At 39.4% G+C, this 23783-nt stretch overlaps 3 long non-coding RNA genes across 3 annotated transcripts in view; 1 reads left to right on the plus strand and 2 right to left on the minus strand.

Annotated features, from left to right (window-relative positions):
- Window positions 1-23783, minus strand: part of LOC139944579 (uncharacterized) — a 91755-nt gene that overhangs the window by 53903 nt on the left and 14069 nt on the right. The window lies entirely within an intron of this gene.
- On the minus strand, window positions 1474-15409 carry LOC139944259 (uncharacterized). The gene is made up of 4 exons (XR_011786936.1): window positions 15138-15409; window positions 14265-14357; window positions 9999-10117; window positions 1474-5147 (listed from the first exon to the last, which is right to left on the minus strand). It is a non-coding gene; the product is annotated as an uncharacterized lncRNA (long non-coding RNA).
- LOC139944258 (uncharacterized) lies at window positions 16921-23745 on the plus strand. Its single transcript, XR_011786935.1, has 4 exons — window positions 16921-17227; window positions 18637-18730; window positions 19928-20019; window positions 20547-23745. It is a non-coding gene; the product is annotated as an uncharacterized lncRNA (long non-coding RNA).

The raw sequence follows: 23783 nt of genomic DNA on the forward strand, positions 1-23783 counted from the left end.
CCCGTTTAATAATTAAATACTTACAAACTTACATACTGTAACGGTTTCCAGCCCCGTTTTAAAAGTTACATAACTACATATTTATTGTAACGGTGTCCAGCCCCGTTTTGAAACTTACATAATTACATACTTATTTATTGTAACGGTTTCCAGCCCCGTTTAATACTTAAATACTTACATACTGTAACGGTTTCCAGCCCCGTTTTAAAACTTACATAACTACATACTTATTTATTGTAACGGTTTCCAGCCCCGTTTGAAAACTTACATAATTACATACTTATTTATTGTAACGGTTTCCAGCCCCGTTCAATACTTAAATACTTACAAACTTACATACTGTAAACGGTTTCCAGCCCCGTTTGAAAACTTACATAATTACATGCTTATTTATTGTAACGGTTTCCAGCCCCGTTTAATACTTAAATACTTACAAACTTAGATATTGTAACGGGTTCCAGCCCCGTTTGAAAACTTACATAATTACATACTTATTTATTGTAACGGTTTCCAGCCCCGTTCAATACTTAAATACTTACAAAATTACATACTGTAACGTTTTCCAGCCCCGTTTGAAACCTTACATAATTACATACTTATTTATTGTAACGGTTTCCAGCCCCGTTCAATACTTAACTACTTACAAACTTACATACTGTAACGGTTTCCAGCCCCGTTTGAAAACTTACATAATTACATACTTATTTATTGTAACGGTTTCCAGCCCCGTTTAATACTTAAATACTTACAAACTTACATACTGTAACGGTTTCCAGCCCCGTTTGAAAACTTACATAATTACATGCTTATTTATTGTAACGGTTTCCAGCCCCGTTTAATACTTAAATACTTACAAACTTAGATATTGTAACGGGTACCAGCCCCGTTTGAAAACTTACATAATTACATACTTATTTATTGTAACGGTTTCCAGCCCCGTTCAATACTTAAATACTTACAAAATTACATACTGTAACGTTTTCCAGCCCCGTTTGAAACCTTACATAATTACATACTTATTTATTGTAACGGTTTCCAGCCCCGTTCAATACTTAACTACTTACAAACTTACATACTGTAACGGTTTCCAGCCCCGTTTGAAAACTTACATAATTACATACTTATTTATTGTAACGGTTTCCAGCCCCGTTTTGAAACTTACATAATTACATACTTATTTATTGTAACGGTTTCCAGCCCCGTTTAATACTTAAATACTTACAAACTTACATACTGCAACGGTTTCCAGCCCCGTTTGAAGACTTACATAACTACATACTTATTTATTGTAACGGTTTCCAGCCCCGTTTAATACTTAAATACTTACAAACTTACATACTTTAACGGTTTCCAGCCCCGTTTGAAAACTTAAATAATTACATACTTATTTATTGTAACGGTTTCCAGCCCCGTTTTGAAACTTACATAATTACATACTTATTTATTGTAACGGTTTCCAGCCCCGTTTAATACTTAAATACTTACAAACTTACATACTGTAACGGTTTCCAGCCCCGTTTGAAAATTTACATAATTACATACTTATTTATTATAACGGTTTCCAGCACCGTTTTAAAACTTACATAATTACATACTTATTTATTGTAACGGTTTCCAGCCCCGTTTAATAATTAAATACTTACAAACTTACATACTGTAACGGTTTCCAGCCCCGTTTTAAACTTACATAATTACATACTTATTTATTGTAACGGTTTCCAGCCCCGTTTAATACTTAAATACTAGCAAACTTACTTACTGTAACGGTTTCCAGCCCCGTTTGAAAACTTACATAATTACACACTTACTTATTGTAACGGTTTCCAGCCCCGTCTAATACTTAATACAAACAAACTTACATACTGTAACGGTTTCCAGCCCCGTTTGAAAACTTACATAACTACACACTTATTTATTGTAACGGTTTCCAGCACCGTTTTAAAACTTACATAATTACATACTTATTTATTGTAACGGTTTCCAGCCCCGTTTAATACTTAAATACTTACAAACTTACATACTGTAACGGTTTCCAGCCCCGTTTTAAAACTTACATAATTACATACTTATTTATTGTAACGGTTTCCAGCCCCGTTTAATACTTAAATACTTACAAACTTACTTACTGTAACGGTTTCCAGCCCCGTTTGAAAACTTACATAATTACATACTTATTTATTGTAACGGTTTCCAGCCCCGTCTAATACTTAAATACTAACAAACTTACATACTGTAACGGTTTCCAGCCCCGTTTGAAAACTTACATAACTACATACTTATTTATTGTAACGGTTTCCAGCCCCGTTTAATACTTAAATACTTACAAACTTACATACTTTAACGGTTTCCAGCCCCGTTTGAAAACTTACATAATTACATACTTATTTATTGTAACGGTTTCCAGCCCCGTCTAATACTTAAATACTAACAAACTTACATACTGTAACGGTTTCCAGCCCCGTTTGAAAACTTACATAACTACATACTTATTTATTGTAACGGTTTCCAGCCCCGTTTAATACTTAAATACTTACAAACTTACATACTGTAACGGTTACCAGCCCCGTTTGAAAACTTACATAATTACATACTTATTTATTGTAACGGTTTCCAGCCCCGTCTAATACTTAAATACTAACAAACTTACATACTGTAACGGTTTCCAGCACCGTTTTAAAACTTACATAATTACATACTTATTTATTGTAACGGTTTCCAGCCCCGTTTAATACTTAAATACTTACAAACTTACATACTGTAACGGTTTCCAGCCCCGTTTTAAAACTTACATAATAACATACTGATTTATTGTAACGGTTTCCAGCCCCGTTTTAAAACTTACATAATTACATACTTATTTATTGTAACGGTTTCCAGCCCCGTTTAATACTTAAATACTTACAAACTTACATACTGTAACGGTTTCCAGCCCCGTTTAATACTTAAATACTTACTAACTTACATACTGTAACGGTTTCCAGCCCCGTTTTAAAACTTACATAATTACATACTTATTTATTGTAACGGTTTCCAGCCCCGTTTAATACTTAAATACTAGCAAACTTACATACTGTACTGGTTTCAGCTCCGTTTTAAAACTTACATAATAACATAGTTGTTTATTGTAACGGTACTTAAATACTTACAAACTTACATAATTACATAGTACGCTAAAGTGGTCCCACGGCGGGACAAGCTTGCATACTGGAGGACGGGTAATGAACATCCCCTTGATCTGATGGCCCCATTTTCCGAGACGAAAGAACCGTTCGGGAACCCGGGTGGATTGCAGCGACGGCTGACCGGTAATTCCTTACCGTTCCCATGGTGAGGCCGCTGTCCAGAAGAAAAACCAGGAAATCTACCAGCTCCCCTAGAGACGTATTGGGAGGACCTTACGGTAAGATCACCGAGCGGTGGAACAGGAGCTTGACAAGTCGTGAAAACCACTATTGGCGAATGAGGAAGACCCTGAAGTCCTCCTGCTCGATCTTGGTCAGTACCCAAGAGACAAGTGAGATGGGTGGGAATGCATAGGCCAGTAGGCCATCCCATTGCACTAACTTCCATGCAGTGGGGTCTGGGCCACTTGCGCAGTAGTTGGTTGTTCGCATGTGAGGGGTACAGGGTCGCCTGCGGCCGGTCGATCAGGTAAAAGAACGATCGGGCCACTTGTGGGAGCAGCGACCACTCTGTAGGGGCAATCCAGCCCCTTGATAGAGCGTTGGCTGTGACGTTCTCCAAGCATGGAATGTGGACTGCTGACAGTGCTGTCCCCCGCTGTATACACCAGTTCTGACCAGAGACTGACCATAGACTGACCATAGACTGACCATAGACTGACCATAGACTGACCATAGACTGACCATAGACTGACCATAGACCGACCATAGACCGACCATAGACTGACCATAAATACCATAGACTGACCATAGACTGATCTTGGTCAGTACCTGACAGACCAGCGAGATGGGTGGGAATGCATAGGCCAGTAGGCCAACCCATTGCACTGATAGAGCATCGATTTTCCATGCGTTGGTGTCTGGACCCCTTGCGTAGTAGTTGGTTGTTTGCATGTGAGGGGCACAGGTCCATGTGACGGGCACAGGTCCACGTGCGGCCTGTCGATCAGGTGAAAGAACAATCAGGCCACTTGTGGGAGCAGCGACCACTCTGTAGGGGCAATCCAGCCCCTTGAGGTGACATTCTCCAAGCCTTGGATGTGGACTGCTTACAGTGCTGTCGGCCGCTGTATACATTAGTGGATGAGGTCCCAAGCCAGTGCACACAGGCTCCCCGACCAGGTGTCCCACTGGTGATTGATGTAAGCCACAATTGTGGCATTGTCACACCTCACCAGGACCGCATGTCCCCTGCCGTCCGACTGGAAATGTCGCAGTGCGTTGGCGAATGCTAACATCTCCAGGACGTTGAAGTGGGATGATTGGTGCTCAGAACCCCACACACCCGTGGTCTGCCACGGCTGGAGGGTTGCCGCCCATCCAAGGTGCGAAGCGTTACTTGTGACTGTCAGCGACGGACAGGGCTGGCGGAAAACATGGCCCTGCGAAATGTTCGCTTCGACTAGCCACCATCAAAGGTGGGGCACTAGCCAGGGCGTGGTTGGCATTAGGTGGTGGATTGGGTGCCGGATGGGCAAGATGAAGTTGAATTGGTCTCATTCTCAGCCTGCAAAAATCCACCAAAGCCACCATACTGGCCAAGAAGCGCAACACACTGAGCCAGGCCAGAGGCGACGCCACCAACGCTGGGAGGAAGAGGGACACGCACTGCTGAAGGTTCAGCAGGCGTTCCTCTGATGGGCGGGCCAATCCCTTGCGCAGGTCGAGGGACGCACCGAGAAAGGTGGCAACCTGCGAGGGGATAGGGTGGGTTTCTCTGTGTTTATAACAAGCCCGTCCTTGTTAACAAGAGCGCCAATTCATTTCCAGGACCCACCGTTTGGAGACTTGACCTCAGGACCCCAAGAACTTCTGGAGGCGGCCCCCACGGGTCCGTCGGGGAGAGAACGCCCGGAGATGGTTAAGTCACTTACCCTACGCTCCGGTACAAAAGGCCATCCCTGGGCACCGAGGTACTTGCGTGTGCATTACGACTGGATTTCACGGTTTCATGAAGTAGACAGACTGAGAAGAAATGAGTCAAAGGCAAGATAAGGAAGAAGACAGCTGAGGGGGTAGAGGTTGCTTAAGGCCCCACTCTGGTATAGACCAGCCTCTCACACAAGATAGATCATGCTTATATTACTTATTAATACTCAAGTCTACTACATTAAGGTCTCAAACTTAACATGTACACATGCTTTAGTGCAGATTCTTGACCCAAATTTTTCATCTCGCTTGAATTTCAATCACACAAGAAGCACACAAAGAAAAAGGCATCGAGGACAGACAAGCCTTGCTCAAGGCAGTTGAATTATTGACTCTGAAAAAAGACCGCCGCTGTTAAAACCCACCCGTATACACTGTGCGTAATGTGTGTAACCGAATCGCACGACACAACGCCCCCTGTACAAAAGTTGTATGCGAAGGCTGTAGGCTGACAGCCTTGTAGGGTCTGTGTTGAAGCTACTGACTCATTACTATAATACACGTGAAGAAAGAATTCCCACTCATTACCATAATGTCAGTGAAGTTGGTCAGTGGCGGACGTGGTGTTTATCTAGAGAGAAATCGGAGAAATAACTCATTTGGTGTACAGCACCTACACCAACATCACTGGCATCAACTACCAACTTAAAAGGTTTACCGAAATCAGTAGCCAACAGTACTGGTTCTAAGCTCAAAAACCCTTAAAGGAACACAATGCCTTGGATCGGTTGAGTTGGTCTTTGAAAAAACCCGGTTACAAGTGCTCTTTACAGACCAACTCGCAGTGTTCTCCACAGACTTTTTTTTTAGGAGGGCGGCATGACGTAATCAAATTGCATAAACAATCCGCACGCTGTGATTGGCCGTTGATAGACTCCAACAAAATACGCACGTTCACAAACTTATTGTGAACGTGCGTATTGTGATGCTGTAGTTTTGAAGTTGGTTTTGGCTAATCAGTTACTCGTTTGATCTTATTAGATGCATGCATACAGTGGGTATTTCCGTGCAGCGACTTCGACGGTGTGCGTGGTATGAGCCATGTGGCCATCTGTACATCATGTTTTAACATTTGTTTACGATCGCATTTCTGATGTTGCAGTTTGAAGTAGGTTTTGGCTTGCCAGGTACTCGTTTGATCTTATTAGATGCATGCATACAGTGGGTATTTCCATGCAGCGACGTTGTCGGTGTGCGTGGTATGAGCCATGTGGCCATCTGTACATCCATCATGTTTTAACATTTGTTTACAATCGTATTTCTGATGTTGCAGTTTTGAAGTAGGTTTTTGCTTGTCAGGTACTCGCTTGATCTTGTTAAATGCATGCATACAGTGGGTATTTCCATGTAGCGACGTCGACGGTGGGCATGGTGTGTGTCATATGAGCCATGTGGCCATCTGTACATCATGTTTTAACATTTGTTTACGATTGCATTTCTGATGCTGTAGTTTTGAAGTTGGTTTTGGCTTGTCAGGTACTCGTTTGATCTTATTAGATGCATGCATACAGTGGGTATTTCCATGCAGCGACGTCGCTATGTGCTTGGTATGAGCCATGTGGCCATCTGTACATCATGTTTTAACATTTGTTTACGATTGAATTTCGGATGTTGCAGTTTGAAGTAGGTTTTGGCTTGTCAGGTACTCGTTTGATCTTATTAGATGCATGCATACAGTGGGTATTTCCATGCAGTGACGTTGTCGGTGTGCGTGGTATGAGCCATGTGGCCATCTGTACATCCATCATGTTTTAACATTTGTTTACAATCGTATTTCTGATGTTGCAGTTTGAAGTAGGTTTTGGCTTGTCAGGTACTCGTTTGATCTTATTAGATGCATGCATACAGTGGGTATTTCCATACAGCGACGTCGCTATGTGCTTGGTATGAGCCATGTGGCCATCTGTACATCATGTTTTAACATTTATTTACGATCGCATTTCTGATGTTGCAGTTTTGAAGTAGGTTTTGGCTTGTCAGGTTTTCGTTTGATCTTATTAGATGCATGCATACAGTGGGTATTTCCATGCAGCAACGTCGACGGTGTGCTTGGTATGAGCCATGTGGCCATCTGTACATCATGTTTTAACGTTTGATTATGATCGCATTTCTGATGCTGTAGTTTTGAAGTTGGTTTTGGCTTGTCAGGTACTCGTTTGATCTTATTAGATGCATGCATACACAGTGGGTATTTCCATGCAGCGACGTTGTCGGTGTGCGTGGTATGAGCCATGTGGCCATCTGTACATCCATCATGTTTTAACATTTGTTTACAATCGTACTTCTGATGTTGCAGTTTTGAAGTTGGTTTTGGCTTGTCAGGTAATCGGTTGATCTTATAAGATGCATGCATACAGTGGGTATTTCCATGCAGCAACGTCGCTATGTGCTTGGTATGAGCCATGTGGCCATCTGTACATCATGTTTTAACATTTATTTACGATCGCATTTCTGATGTTGCAGTTTTGAAGTAGGTTTTGGCTTGTCAGGTATTCGTTTGATCTTATTAGATGCATGCATACACAGTTGGTATTTCCATGCAGCGACGTTGTCGGTGTGCGTGGTATGAGCCATGTGGCCATCTGTACATCCATCATGTTTTAACATTTGTTTACGATCGCATTTCTGATGTTGCAGTTTGAAGTAGGTTTTGGCTTGTCAGGTACTCGTTTGATCTTATTAGATGCATGCATACAGTGGGTATTTCCATGCAGCGACGTAGACGGTGTGCTTGGTATGAGCCATGTGGCCATCTGTACATCATGTTTTAACTTTTGATTATGATCGCATTTCTGATGCTGTAGTTTTGAAGTTGGTTTTGGCTTGTCAGGTACTCGTTTGATCTTATTAGATGCATGCATACACAGTGGGTATTTCCATGCGACGACGTTGTCGGTGTGCGTGGTATGAGCCATGTGGCCATCTGTACATCCATCATGTTTTAACATTTGTTTACAATCGTATTTCTGATGTTGCAGTTTTGAAGTTGGTTTTGGCTTGTCAGGTAATCGGTTGATCTTATTAAATGAAGTCTAAAAATGGTCTCTCTGTCCTTTTTTTGGCATGGCGGCCATTAATTTTAACAGGGCGGCATAAATTTAAGGAGGGCAGTCTGCTCTGCCGATTTACGTGTGTGAAGAACACTGGTATGGATGCTGTTTGATCACACTTGCACTACGAACATCAACACCATAAAATAGCTGTGAAGTTCTACCTGGTTTATCTACAATTGCAAATATGATTCGATAGTAGCAACCGTTTCTTTAAAATCGATTCAAGGCTAATTATCCCAGTAGAATCTAACCCCACTTTGATCAACCTCGACTTGTGCGCAGTAGTCGTACGACAGGTGTTGAGAGATGTGGCAGTGTATATAACGGTTGGGTCTTGCGGTTTGATTACACACACTACGCACAATGTATGGGTGGGTTTACAGCGGCGTCTTTTCGTAGCGAATGATGCGACTGCCTTGAGCAAGGCTAAGGACAGACAGACATCATCAGAGAGTAGGCTGTTACATACAGTAATGAAACAGCCTTCATGAAATAGAGAATGAAATCAAAGAACGTGGTTACTTGGATTGTTCACAGAGCTAACAAGAAGAGCACAAGCACCCTAACCCACACCAGACACCAAAAGCCTCCACACATAGCCCTTCATTCAACCATCCACTATTCAAATTCCCACTGCCTTCAACACCTGTCACAGAGACAGATTGAAGCAGAAACTTCACTACATATGTACAGTACATCAAGATATCACACAACTCAATGGATACAAGGCCTTCAATTTCATTCGTCTATGAGTCAGATAACTCCCACAAAAAAGAAAGACAAAATATTTTTGAATCTATTGGATGATAGTCAGACTGAACCTTACTACACACACATCCAGAAGGAGTCATGTTACTAAACCTTATTGAAGGCTCTGTTTCATTCAGGGGGATGTCACTCAAAGACAGGTTGTCATCCAAGGCTAACAGGGCCCTGTTCACTTGAGGAAGATTAGCAATTTCACCCAAAGAGGGTTATGGAAAACAACCCGCCTTTCCTGCCAGCAGATACTCCCACTGATGTCAATGAAGTGTCGACCATTACGGGGTCCCGCGCCTATTACGCTAACTACGCTAAACAAAAACTAATACTAAACTGGCAAGATGCTCATTGAGAAGTGAAAAGGGAATTGAGAATGAGCACAGTGAGAAGAAGTGAGTCAAAAGCAAGATAAGGAGGAAGACAGCTGAGGGGGTAGAGGTTGCTTAAGGCCCCACTCTGGTATAGACCAGCCTCTGACATAAAATACATAATGCTTGTAATACTTATTCATACCCAAGTAATACTACATAAGTTCAAGTCTCAAAATAAACAAAACAAAACTAAACGCTCAAGAGTCAAATACCTCCTACCAGAAAAATACTCCAGTTCAAGACAAACTATTTCTGACTAATAATCTACAATTTTCTTGAGGGCTTTTATCTGTCTTCCTTACACACTTATGATATAAATGGGCCACTCATCTTGAATGGACTTACAAAGTGATACTGCACGACTTCTGCGGTATTATTGATACAAAATTTCAACACTATAGACCCTTTTGCAATTACCCATTGCGCAAGCGCTAACTGTTGAATAGGATGCATGCTGGTCTATCTAGGGATCAAACAGGATCCCTAGCTAGACCAGCATGCACCTCAGTCAATTGGTCTATTGTGATAACGTGCATGTATATAAATGGTAGTTTTAGAACAATCATGACTGATTTTGACAATGGACCATGTTTTTAATTGCGTAAGGGCGCTCTCAATCACTGCTTGATTCAAATACTATTGAGATTGCCCCCTCACGCGGTCAAAAATTTGGCGCATTGTCTTGATACATTTTTCCTGACCTGAATCCATTTTCTTCTTGCAAGTTAAGTGCAGATCCGACACAAATAATGATGACGCTTCATTTCCCATCAAACAAGGAGCATGTGAAGATAATGGCATCTTGGTAGTTCAACCACATCTGAAAATAAAGTATGAGATTAGAAGTGAGAACTTCCATTGATAGGGCCAGATGTGGTTATTTTAAAATTACATCATCATGGATACATGTTCCCACAAGTTTACCATTATTTAATAGTTTATTCCTATTTTCTGTTAAGAAAATGGAGAGCAGTATAACAACCACCTGATATACAACAGTCTGTTAAATGCCCTTGGGTTCTTCCATTGAGGAGGGGAATTTTGTATCCTTTTTTCTATCTCTTATTCTTCTTCATTGATGAGTACACTTTAAATTTTTAAAGTACAGCGCACTGTTATTTTTCCTCTTAAAAGATCTCATGATCTTTGAAACAACAATTTATGTAGTGATTGTCTGGCCCATTCAGGAATCATGTGAAATATGGGCCATTAATATCTTGAATGGACTTACTTGTATAAGGAGATGCTGCACGACTTCTGCAGTATTATTGTTACAAAATTTCAATACTATACACCCTTTTGCAATTACCCATTGCACAAGCGCTAACTGTTGAATGTGATACATACTCGATCACACATGATCCCTAGCTAGACCAGCATGCAACTCAGTCAATTGGTCTAATGCGATAACATACATGTACATGTAAAGAAATAGTAGTTTTAGAACAATCATGACTGATTTTTAAAAATTATGTTTGACCGGGTGAGGGCACTCTCAATCACTTCCGGGGGTATATTCATTCAAACCCATAACAGTTTATAAATACTGGAACAGTACATTACCACCCCAGACATCTACTCCGTCACGGACAATAAGACATTGAACAAGCCATTCATTTTTAATCCACCTCTAAAGCAACTTCAAACTACAGCAACAAAAGTGATGGAACACCTATTAAAACTGCGCAGGACTAATCGTGTTTACTTCCGAAAGTGATAAAAATACTATTGTAGCGGAAATGCATGTGACGGACATGTGACTGTTTAGTGTAGTCCATGTGGTTGCATGTGTTTGCTGTGTGGCTGGGCGATCGATGCAAGTGGGTGGAGCCTAAACGCTTGCAGTGACTCAGGCTGGCCTTGTGCGCATGCGCAGTGATCAGGTAAGCGGGGTGTGCGTGCGCAGTTAGCGACCTAGGACCTCATGTGTGTAGAGGCATGGCACCGGGGGTTAGCGGGGAGTGCATCACGGGTCAGTGTGTTTAGTGAAGTGACTCGAGCAAGACATGCATATTAGTAGTCTTTCCATTGTGTAGTGAGACCATGGTTATTAAGAGTACGGGTTCCTGGGTGATTGTCTTTGGATAGGGCAGTGACAATTTAGGGTTTTAGTCTTGTAATAGTTTAAAAGAGTCTGTTGGCGGTGCTGTCGACGTTGGACGATAGACGAGTGTGTAAGTTTGATTTGATTGCAATTATCGGAGATATCTTGTATCCTTGCATTTTAATTGAAAATTGATAGGTCAGAAGTCTTATACCAAGTTCATTCTTGCATTTGTATGTGATAGGCCAGGGGTCTTATACGTGTTTATTTTGTATTCTTATATGATAGGCCTGGGGGTCTACGGAATTGTTATTGCATAAGTTATTGAGTATTTCTAGGTGTATTTTCATGTAATTGTGTTATGGTGACACACTAGTCGAGTGTAACGTTTCCAGTCACAAATGCTTTGGCTTGTGTCGAGGTAAAGAACACCTTCTAGTAGTGTAAGAATTAAGTTAGGCTGTGATTGTGGTTATGTGACATGCTAGTTGAGTGTATAGTTTCCGGTCGCAAATGCTTTGGCTTGTGACCAGGTAAAGGACACCTTCTGGTAGTGTATGTGTTACCACCCTTCCAATGTATTGCTTTTGTGTATGTAAACAATAGCCCTAAACAAAACTTTTTAATCCTGTGGCCTGCAGAGAGTGGGCACTACGAGGGCGCTGTCTAAGGTCAATGTACTTTTACTAATAAATGCATTGTTTTAACAGAAAGACAGAAATTGACTCAACATATTGCCTTCATATTTCCTTGCCACAGGTATGTTGAAAACTTTTTATTATAATTACTATTATTGTTTAGGTATAAAGATTACTTATAAGGCTGAATTGAGGTATTTAGACTGAGGATGTTTAGGATGAAGATGGATTTTAAAATGAACTTTCTCTTTTGTCCCAAGTTGTACAAATGGGTATAGGGAAAGTGTGCACAAGATTTACCTCATGTAAATGAAGAGTTGAGGTTTTGCAAAAGGATTATTATCACAAAGGTAAAAACTACCAATTGTGAAGATGCATGGATTCTATAGAGGAAAGTCCTCTCAGGATGTATGGCTATGAGTAGTGATTTGTTAGTATCATAAAAGAGATTTGAGAGATATTTCAAACTAGTTTTGACTTGAGCAAGGCTATGAGCTTATGGCAATCTGCAGTGAGGAGACAAAACTAAGGCTTGGTTGTTTTAGTATAACATGAGATTTGCAGACAAGTGCATGAGTCTTATAAAGTCATAGTTCAGGAGTAATTACAATTGTATTCCTTTAAAACAATGGAAGGTTTAATTTCATAGATTGGATCCTTGAATATCAAAGAGAGTTGATCAGTCATGTAACGTGAAAATAGAGAAGTACGTGAAAACAGTACCTGATTCAAACTTCTGTCAAGTGCTAGTAATAGAACAGTTAGAATGCATTTTAGATGGTTGCAATTAGAGATTTGGATGTTCAAGACACTCAATTAAAACCCTTGTTGTTCATGCAGTAAACAATTTATAAAGAAAGATTTGTGTATTCCATACTGTAGTAGAAAGGCCACACAAGTTTAAAGTTATGTTTCTCATGTGCTGTTAGTAGTTAAATACATATTTTCCGAGTTTGATTGTTAATGTTTAGTCAAGGTTGAACACTAGTGAAATATTACTGTCTGCATAGTAATTTGAAGTATTCCTAAACTGTATACGTAGTTTCATTCATAAATATGATTATCAAAATGATATTTGACTGTGGATAGATGCGATAGCTCCATAGGTTAAGGAAAGCAGAATGTTCAACTTATGTAAATAATGCTAGTTTTCTCTAATAGTTAAGCGTTTGTATTGATGTACTTTTACTAATAAATGCATTGTTTTAACAGAAAGACAGAAATTGACTCAACATATTGCCTTCATATTTCCTTGCCACAGGTTTACCTCGAGACCCTGGTTACATATGAATTAAGCTGGGTTTTCGTGGTTATTGTACTGCACAAGGAACGTGTAGAGGCACACTGTAAAAGCTTTTGGTTTGCAGTAAGTGTGAACACAGTTCGGGAAGTGTGGTTTGGTGTGGTTACTTTCGGGTATTTGTTGTTTTCTTGTATTGGTGGTTGTACCCGATATTTGGTGCTCCGCGGTTGCACAAATATAAGGGTTGTCAGATATATAAAGTAAAAGTACTAGAGAGGGTTACATGATTACAAAGTAGGCGTCATCAGGTTACATGGTTACTTTGGGTCTAGCAAAGGGTTACTTAGAACTATTTTGATAAGGCAAAGGGTTACTTGAATTACTTTTGGGTAAAGCAAAGGGTTACTTGAATGACTTTTGATAAAGCAAAGGGTTACTTAGAGTGGCTTTGGGTCTAGCAAGGGGTTACTTTGAGTTACTTTTGATATAGCAAAGGGTTACTTTGAGTGGCTTTGATAAAGCAAAGGGTTACTTTGAGTTACTTTTGGGTTTAACAAAGGGTTACTTGTGGTTACATTAGAGCAAGGTTAGGTGTATTCGTAGGGTATGCAGTAGTACTGATTTAATGTTTTGTGAGAGGTATATTCATTGACCCTGAGAAAAAGGTGCTTAATAAACGAATCCCTGCCCAATTATGTATATGATTTGATTGAATATTGATTGTGCAATAAAGGATCTGGTGATCAGTTTTACCGACAGCCAATTTGTCAAGGTTTCTCTGCTTACGTGTAACTTGAGTTGTGTACCTAACAGAATTACAGTGATCATTACGCAATCGGCGGTATATTTCCTCCAAAACGGACCTTGTCTCACAGCCTTTAGACCCCTCGATGGTCTTCAAGCCTAGAGAATAGTTAGGCCAAGGATCAAATTGTAATTTGCTTGCAATAGTTTGCAATTGCTTGCCACACTATTAAGACTGCCTCACACGGTGACAAATTTGAGGCATTGGATCCATTTCTGGATAATTATTCTTCCTTACCTGATTCTTGCAAGTTTGAGTGCAGATCCGACACAAATAATGATTGTGTTGATTTCCCATCACATGGGAAGCATCTTGGTAGTTCAACCACATCTGCAAATAAAGTATGAGAAGTGAGAACTTCCATTGAATGGGCCAGATTTGGTTATTTTTACATACAACATCATGGAAACATGTTAACCATTATTTATTGTAGTTTATTCCTTTTTTTTCATTTGATATGAAATAACATAGTATCTAATTTACCTCAATGAGATACCTCCTTTTTTGTAAAAATTCGTTTACGTCATGACTTTGACTTTGAGCATGGATGAAATGAAGAAAATTCAAGCGGATAACGCGCCCTACATGTTTTAAATGATTTGGGTACTTTTTCAAAATGTCCACAGATTTACAGTAAACTTACAGGGTTTGAAGATAGTGGAAAGCTTCCCTTGAAATATTACTAACTAAGGTTATGTAGTTTTTGAGAAATGAGTAAAACAAGTCACAGAATAATTTTGGTCTCATCATGAGACCAAAATTATTTGAGAATGTAAAATCCCCTTAACCAGTCATGATAGTATACCTAAACCATAGCATAATTGGTCAATACATTTTTACATGCTAATACTGAGACGAAAATTATTACTTTTACTTATTTCTCAAAAACTGCAGCACCTCAGTAAGTAAAATTTCAAGGGAAGCTTTCTACTATCTTAATCTTCAATCGTGTAAGTTTGATGTAAATCTGTGGACATTGTGTTTTTGTTAGGAAAAAGTACATAGATCCTTTAAGTACGAAGAACCAAATAGTACCGTTCACGGAAGTACCAGTGGTTTTACGGAAGTGCATTTCCACAGGAAGTAAAAACAAAATTAAAAATTTATTACCCTTTCTTGGTGCGTTTTGGAACTGCAGCATCAGTTATCGGCGTCCTTACCAGCTCAAGAAAGATGGCGACCAAACAACGAGGGGTCTCTTTGTAAAGCCTACACAACAACAGCAGCATTGTTATCCATGGTGTTCTTGTTGTACTGGAAACATGATGTGTCGTATTCGGTATGATCTTGTGGACTTCAACTGCCAAGCACACCACACAGAAGCTCAATACCAGACTTGAGGACATGAATCTCGCTTCTACATCACACATTGCAGAAATCAGGTATATTATGTAAAGCAAAATTAAGTAAATTAAGTAAATAATCATCGTTCTATCCCTGCACATACAGATTGGAACAGCTTGAATTCGAAGATCACAGACGTGAGTGACGAAATGGTCAACACTGAGGGCGCCGTGCGGCGCGAAAATCAAAAACTATTTTTTTCGCTCGTCCCCAGCGCCTTGCTTTGATAGACTGCGGTATAACCGTGGAGGAAGGGAGAGAAGGAGCAAGCAAAACCGCAGAGTAACAAAAGAATACCGGCCCCTGTCTGACCAGTGGAAAAAGAAAGGAGACCTCCAGTTGGACGGCCGATTAACGAGCAGGATTAGATCTCTGTGTATACAGAACGTGCGGTACCGCCCCTCTGCACCGTTGCCTTCGTGTAAAGTTGAATCATTGGAGACAAGAATTGTGAATATACACGTTTTCATTTACCGTTTGTGGTGTTTCACTGAAACATCATGGCATATTTTTACATTTTTCGGTCAATAGCGGTGGATCAAAATTTGGGTATAGACTGTGCAAGTCTCGCGCAGATTTGAACTTCCGGGACCATTGTGGTCCCAACCTTATGGATTTTTACGTTGGGGAGATTTTGTTTCGTCCATTACTTTAGTTTAATACAGTTTATAACCATAAAAATGACATATGTTGTTAAAAATGTAATACTAATTAACAACATATATAAAAGTAAAAATAAAGTCAACATAATAACGAAGAAAAACCGATATTTAAACTTGACCTCAGGTCAGGTTACTTATAAAAAATTAAGAATTTGTGCCCATCTCCGATCACAAAACTTACGCAGACGCTTGTTTTGGCCGCGCGGGGGTGGAAAGCCTTTTCATTGGTCGCTTAGGCGTCGGCTTCCTCTTTAAACTGCGTCACGCGTTTATCTAACGCCCTTGCGACCATCGTGCGTCCGCGTATAAACCAGCTTCACATTCGGGCGTAGATTTACAAAAGGGGTTTCAAAACATTTAAGATCAAACAAACATCCTTGTCCCAGAGTTTTACTTTTGTCTATACATATAGACTTTAACCGATAATTGTGTATTAATTTAAAAAGCTAAAACTAATTTAAACAAGCTTTAATGGGTATTTTTGTTGTTCAGATTCGGCATTAAGAAAAAATTACAGCAAAGATTTGATTCATAAAAAAATTAAGTTCTTCAGTTGTCGTGTTTTCTCGCTCCGGTGCGCGCGAGACTTGCACAGTCTATAGGCACAGGAGGGTGGTTGGTATTCAACTGCAAAAAAGTCACGTGCTGACGGCAACGCACAGAAAATGTACACGGGAGATAGGCAACAGCAGCCCCCATGCCAGAACCCGCGTATGTACGAGCGGCAGATCTAGTTATTCTATTCCATAATCTACAATGCTGTTATCTGGGCCGCGTGGAGCGTGTGCGTCGGGAGTGTGCATGCGTATGTAACGCAAACATCACGTGCGCATGCCCATCCCATAAGATGAGTGCGCGCAATATTTCAAAAGAATCAGAATCTGAACGATGCAAAATTGAACATGCCACCTAAAACATAATTCGGATCTCGTGATTGTGTTGTCACTTAAAGTATAAAAATGGCGTATTGTCACCAACCTAGACCCTACGGCGCTCGAAGGACGACATAGTTTATAACCAAGAACCCAAGACGTACTTTCTTCACCTGCAGTCCATAATTGACAAAGTGGTTCCAAACGCTACATCTAAATACAGTACAGTGGTTGGAGATAGCAACTAGTAATAAGGTGACGTTCAATATGGATGCTACTAACATTATTTTGGTAAAGGAAGCTCCAAGAAGTCAGTGTACAGGTAAAGCTACTGCACAAATTTACCAATGAATGAATTAATTAAAAGATGATACAAAAAAAAAAATCCGATCACGACCAAAACGTCCTGATCATGATGTCTTTTTACTTCTTTAGTTATAATTATTAACATTTCCTTTAACTATTTCATTACTTTCAGTTTCAATGAATTTGTTAGTAAAGTTTAAACAAATTGTATCAATATGTTCAAAATTTTCAAAATAGGGGCAAGGTGGAACTGCTGCTACTTAGACAGTAGTGGCCCATTGTACTGTAAGACGCCAGTCCAGTTGTATGCAACAGACGCGATAACTTACAATACATCAATTTAACAACAATACTGGCTCACTAATTAGGGTTTCTGTAGGGTTTCTTTGGGAATGGAATCTTGTGTTAGTGTTTTTAAACGGTTCAAGCACTAAGCAGCTTTATAACACCCCTTGCAAAGATTCTGCCTGCTCATTGGTTTAGAGCGCGTCACATGACATGTCTTAGTTTTGCTACACGACGGCCGTCGGTTTGCCATGCGCTAGTCCGAAGACTAGCACATGGCGCCGTGCGCTAGTCCGACAGACTAGCACACGGCGTGCAGTACCCAGACGTCCGTTGCGTGTACGAGGATCATAAATTAATAGTCTGTAACCATTTCGGATTGCACGACACGTCATGCAACACATTCAGCAAAAGTGTTTGCAATCTGTATTCGCGTCGTCCGTGGATTGTAGCATTCAGGTCTGTAACTTAATAATAATAGTACAGTATTTAGAAATGTTTGGGGTGTTATAAAACAAATATTGACTGCTTTTACTCGTGCAATGGTTAAAAACTATGACTCCCTCGGTGATCCCCGGAGCGTTCTATTTTCCCTCGGCTTCGCCTCGGGAAAATAGAACGCTCCGGGGATCACCTCGGGAGTCATAGTTTTAACCATAGCACTCGAAGCAGTCAATATTTGTATACTATATATAGGGCAACCGTGACAGCTTTTAATGGGCAATGAGTTAGGGTGGTTACAAGCTTATTGAAAATAGACAATGTGAAGTTGTGAACACTATGATAACTAATTTCTGCCATGCATCTAGGGCGCACCATGGTGTGTTTTTAAGTTTGCTATGGCCCTTTTTAAATTCACCCTCTATTGGGCTGAGAGTCCAGGAATGATTGGGGGGGGGGGCAAATGTGGATTTTTGTTTTATTTATTTATTTTTTTGGGTGTGGGGGGGGGGGGGGTTCTAGGGGCATTTTTTTTTAAGGAGGACAGATTGTATTTCATAAATGTTTGTTGGTTTTGTTAAAAAAAATAAAATCATAAAAAAAGAAGAAGTGGTTTTTGAGGGGCGGGGGGGATTGTTGTTTTTGTTTTTAGGAAGATAAATTTACCATATAAATTTCTTACTTGTTTGTGTTTTATAGTGAGGTGCTACAGAACACCTGCATTTCCACTAAGCATGTAACTGCCTGGGGATCCGTAATCAAGTTATAATCAAGATGAGGTCTCAGAGAAAAGGTAAACATGAGAAACAACAAGTTTTCAATTTTATTGTTACTTCTACGTGCTACGTTAAGCCTAATGAAACCCTACTTAAAAGGTTTAAAGAAACATTCCACTATATGAACAAAGTAACTAATGGTGCAACAACAAGTAACGTGTGTGCTACAAAAGCTAATTTTAACGAAAGGAATATACCACTTGGTTAACAGTGCATGAGGCAATCCACTGCCTGAATGTACATGTACCTGGTGATCTAAACTAGTTTGAGTAATGCTAATAAGACTGTTCCACTAAGTTTGTAAAAAGGTAAGTTAAAATAAGGACTGGTCCATTTTATATACAGGTGAGTAACAAAATAAAGGTACAAGTTGTGACTACACAACTACATTGTGACTTACACAAATGCAGTAAACTTGGCAGCAGTTGTTTGCTAATAAGTGTTAAATTTCCATCGGGGATGAAGAAGATTATTTTAGTTTGACCTATACAAATGTGTGCTGGCACTCAGGTGGGAAAAAAATCAAAAGGCATATTACTCGGGTGGGGTTCAAACTCACCACCTTTGCCGTTATAAATTAAATGTCTACACAACTACAGACCACCGAGATTGCCCTAGTAGCTTAAGTTTCCTATGTTTAGCAGCAAACTATTTTAATAAATTTAAAATTTGCATGGATGGGGCGGGGGGGCAGCATTTGGTCATAGGAGCGAGATGTCTCAGTAGTGACAGGACTGATCAATGGATTTATGCATTCGATTGAGTGCTCATGTAAACGGTGCCATACATTTTGGCTTCTCTTAGCAACACTTCACTCTTAAAGAGGGTTAAAGGCTTTGGACACCTTTGGTAATTGTCAAAGACCAGTCTTGAATTCTCATATGCATACATGAACAAACCTGTGAAAATTTGAACTCAATTGGTCATCTAAGGTGTGAGAGAATAATGGGGGAAAACAATGCCTTTGACGCAAAGTTGTGTGCTCTCAGATGCTTGAAATCGAGACCTCAGATGAGGTCTTGAATTCAATTTAAATATTTTAGTGAGAAACTACTTCCTTCTCAAAAACTATGTTCCTTCAGAGGAATTCATTTCTCTTAATGTTTTGTGCGAACAATTATTTTGAGTAATTACCAATAGTGTCCAGTGCTTCTAAGGGAACAACATTTTGTTGAAATAACTTTAACTCGTTCACTTGTTTTTATTCCTCTCAGACGTGTACCTTTTGCTGACAGCTCCAATCATTCCATTTATCAAGAAGACCACTGCCACCGACAGCTCGATGTGTCCATCATGTACTATACAGGTGAGTTTATACAACCGCGAAGACAAACTTAGACATTTAGCTGTGAGCCTGTAAGGGCCGGGATATTAAGTCCCTCATAGCATTCTGATGCATAGTTAGCATTATTGACATAAGTGTTAAGTAGGAGCCAACTCTTGCTTAAAACCCTTTCTCTCACCCTCTTGTCCCCAATGAGGTTGAAAAATGCATAATATGAAGTTTGATACATTGAAAGCCCCGCCCCCCCCCCCCCCAGAAGTGTCTTTGCCCCTTTGTATTCAAGCGCTTAAGCGGAGCCCCGGCTTGTTGCTCATCAGAGTACCCCCCCCCCCCCCCAAATAAACCAAAATGTCTTTTTACACCTTTCCAAAAGAGATACAGGTTCTTGCCAATCATAAACACCATTGACTATGGTTTTGTTTGTTCTTTCCTCATGTAGTGCATGCTGTGAAAAACCATCAAACAAAAGTTTGTTGAATTGATCAGATTATTAAAACAAGCCTAATGCAAGAATAATTGCTTTATTTTACATATGAACCAACTGCGAGGTGGTATTACCAACTGCATCTCCTAAGGACCAATTGTCACCCACGAAGCAGCACCAAAGTTAACAGTGTCAGTTCATAAACAAGGCCTGAATGAATGAAGCAAGGCCTGAATGAACGAACCCAGGGAGATTCAAGCTCTACTTAATGGAGGGCTGACACCTGTTGCAGCCTTGGAACTATCAACATGTGAAGCAAATGTGAAGATGGTGTTGAACATGAACATAACTGATGTTTTTACCAAATTTTGCCCGAAAATGCAACAAGGCTACATAGCAATGCGTATTTATCAAATTTTACTCAAATTTTGCCCGAAAATGCAACAAGACGTATTTATCAAATTTTCTCACATTTTGCCTGAAAATGCAACAAGGCTTTAGCATTGCCTATTTATCAATTTTTGCTCAAATTCTGCCTGAAAATGCAAGAAGTATAGCCATGCAAATTTATCCTGAAATTATGCCGAAAATGCAACAAGGCTAGGGCCTATAGCCTTTCGTGATAATCCAATGTTGCTCAAATTTTGCTTAAATTTTGCCATAATCCAATGTTCCTCAAATTTTTCACAAAAATGCCTTTTGTATTTATCAAATTTTGCTCAAATTCTGCCTGAAAATGCTACAGTATAGCCTTGCGAATTTAGACAATGTTCCTCAAATTTTGCCTGCAAATGCAACAAGGCAACAAGACCTTGCGTATTTATCCAATTGCTCCAATTGTGCCTGAAATTGCAACAAGGCCTTATCCAATGTTGCTGAAATTTTCATGAAAATGTTGTGTATGTTTCAATGTTGCTCAAATTTTGTTAAAATTTTGTCGGAATATATAAACAAGGCTTTAGCCTTCCTTATCTATCCACTCAAAGTTTTCCTGAAAATGCAACAAGGCTTTAGCATTGTGCATTTAACGAATGATGCTCAATTTTTGCTCCATTTTTGCCTGAAAATGCAACAAGGCTTTAATGCGTATTAAGTGAATGATGCTCAAATTTTGCTCCAGCCTTGTGTACTTATCCAATGTTGCTCAAATTTTGCCTGAAAATGCAACAAGGCATAACCTTGTGTATTTATCAAATTTTTCTCAGATTTTGACTGAAAATGCCACAAGGGCTGAGCCTTTCGTATTTATCGAATGTTGCTCAAATTTTGCACGAAAATGCAACAAGGCTTTGCCTTGCATATTTATCAAATTTTCTCACATTTTTCCTCAAAATGCAACAAGGCTTTAGTCTTGCCTATTCATCCAATTTTTCTCACTTGCCTCAAAATGCAACAAGGCTTCAGCCTTGCATATATTTATCCAATTTTTCTCACATTTTGCCTCAAAATGCATCAAGGGTTTAGCCTTGCAGATTTATCAAATTTTCTCACATTTTGCCTCAAAATGCAACAAGGTTTTAGCCTTGCATATTTATCAATTTTTCTCACATTTTGCCTAAAAATGCAACAAGGCTTCAGACTTGCGTATTTATCAAATGTGTCTCAAATTTAGCATGAAAATGCTACAAGGCTTTAGCCTTGCCTATTTATCAATTTTTTCTCACATTTTGCCTCAAAATGCAACAAGGCTTTACTAGCCTTGTGTATTTATTGAACGTTGCTCAAATTTAGCATGAAAATGCAACAAGGCTAATTTTTCTTACACTTTGCGCAAAAACGCAACAAGGCTTTAGCCTTGCATATTTATCCAATTTTCTCCCATTTTGCCTCAAAAAGCGCAACAAGGCTTTAGCCTTGCATATTTATCCAATTTTTGCCTCAAAACGCATCAATGCTTAAGCCTTGCATAATCATCAATTTTTTCTCACATTTTGCCTCAAAATGCAACAAGGCCTTGCGTATTTATCGAATGTCGCTCAAATTTAGCATGAAAATGCAACAAGGCTTTAGCCTTGCATATATTTGTCAAATTTTCTCACATTTTGCCTCAAAATGCAACAAGGCTTTAGCCTTGCCTATTTATCAATTTTTTCTCACATTTTGCCTGAAAATGCAACAAGGTTTTAGCCTTGCCTATTTATCAATTTTTTCTCACATTTTGCCTCAAAATGCAACAAGCCATTTAGCCTTGCGTATTTATTGAACGTTGCTCAAATTTAGCATGAAAATGCAACAAGGCTAATTTTTCTTACACTTTGCGCAAAAATGCGCAAAGCTTTAGCCTTGCATATATTTATCCTTTTTTTCTCACATTTTGCCTCAAAATGCAACAAGGCTTTAGCCTTGCATATTTATCAAATTTTTCTCACATTTTGCCTCAAAATGCAACAAGGCTTTAGCCTTGCATATTTATCAAATTTTTCTCACATTTTGCCTCAAAATGCAACAAGGCTTTAGCCTTGCATATTTATCAAATTTTTCTCACATTTTGCCTCAAAATGCAACAAGGCTTTAGCCTTGCATAATTTATCAAATTCTCACATTTTGCCTCAAATGCAACAAGGCTTTAGCAAATATTTATCAAATTTTCTCAAATTTTGCCCTAAAAGGCAACAAGGCTATAGGCTTGCGTATTCATTAAATTCTTCCTCAAAACGCAACAAGGCTATAGGCTTGCGTAATCATCAAATTTTGTCTCAAAATGAACAAGGCTATAGGCTTGCGTATTTATCAAATTTTGTTCTAAAATGCAATAAGGCTTACATTTTTATCAATTTTTATCACATTTTGCCTCAAAATGCAACAAGGCTTTAGCCTTGCCTTTTTATTGAATGTTTCTCACATTTGCGCAAAAATGGAACAAGGCGTATTTATCGAATGTTGCTCAAACTTTGCCCCAAAATGCAACAAGGCTTATAACAGGCTTGCGAATTTATCAAATTTTGCCCTAAAATGCAACAAGGCTATAGGCTTGCGTCCTATCAAAACAAATTCCTCAAATGCAACAAGGCTATATATAGGCTTGCGTATTCCTTAAACTCTGCCTCAAAATGCAACAAGGCTATAGGCTTGCGTATTCATCAAATTTTGTCCTAAACTGCAACAAGGCTTGCGTATTCATCAAATTTTGTCTCAAAATGACAAGGCTATAAGCTTGCGAATTTATCAAATTTTGTTCTAAAATGCAACAAGGCTATAGGCTTGCGTATATCAAATTTTGTTCTAAAATGCAATAAGGCTATAGGCTTACATTTTTATCAAATTTTGCCCTAACATGTGTATTCATCAAATTGTGAGTGTTATTTTATGTGTACAAGAATAAAGGCTGATGCTATTTAACTCTGTTTGTCTCATTATTTGA

Source organism: Asterias amurensis, chromosome 11 (assembly GCF_032118995.1).
Source record: "Asterias amurensis chromosome 11, ASM3211899v1".
NCBI classification, from domain to species: Eukaryota; Metazoa; Echinodermata; class Asteroidea; order Forcipulatida; family Asteriidae; genus Asterias; species Asterias amurensis.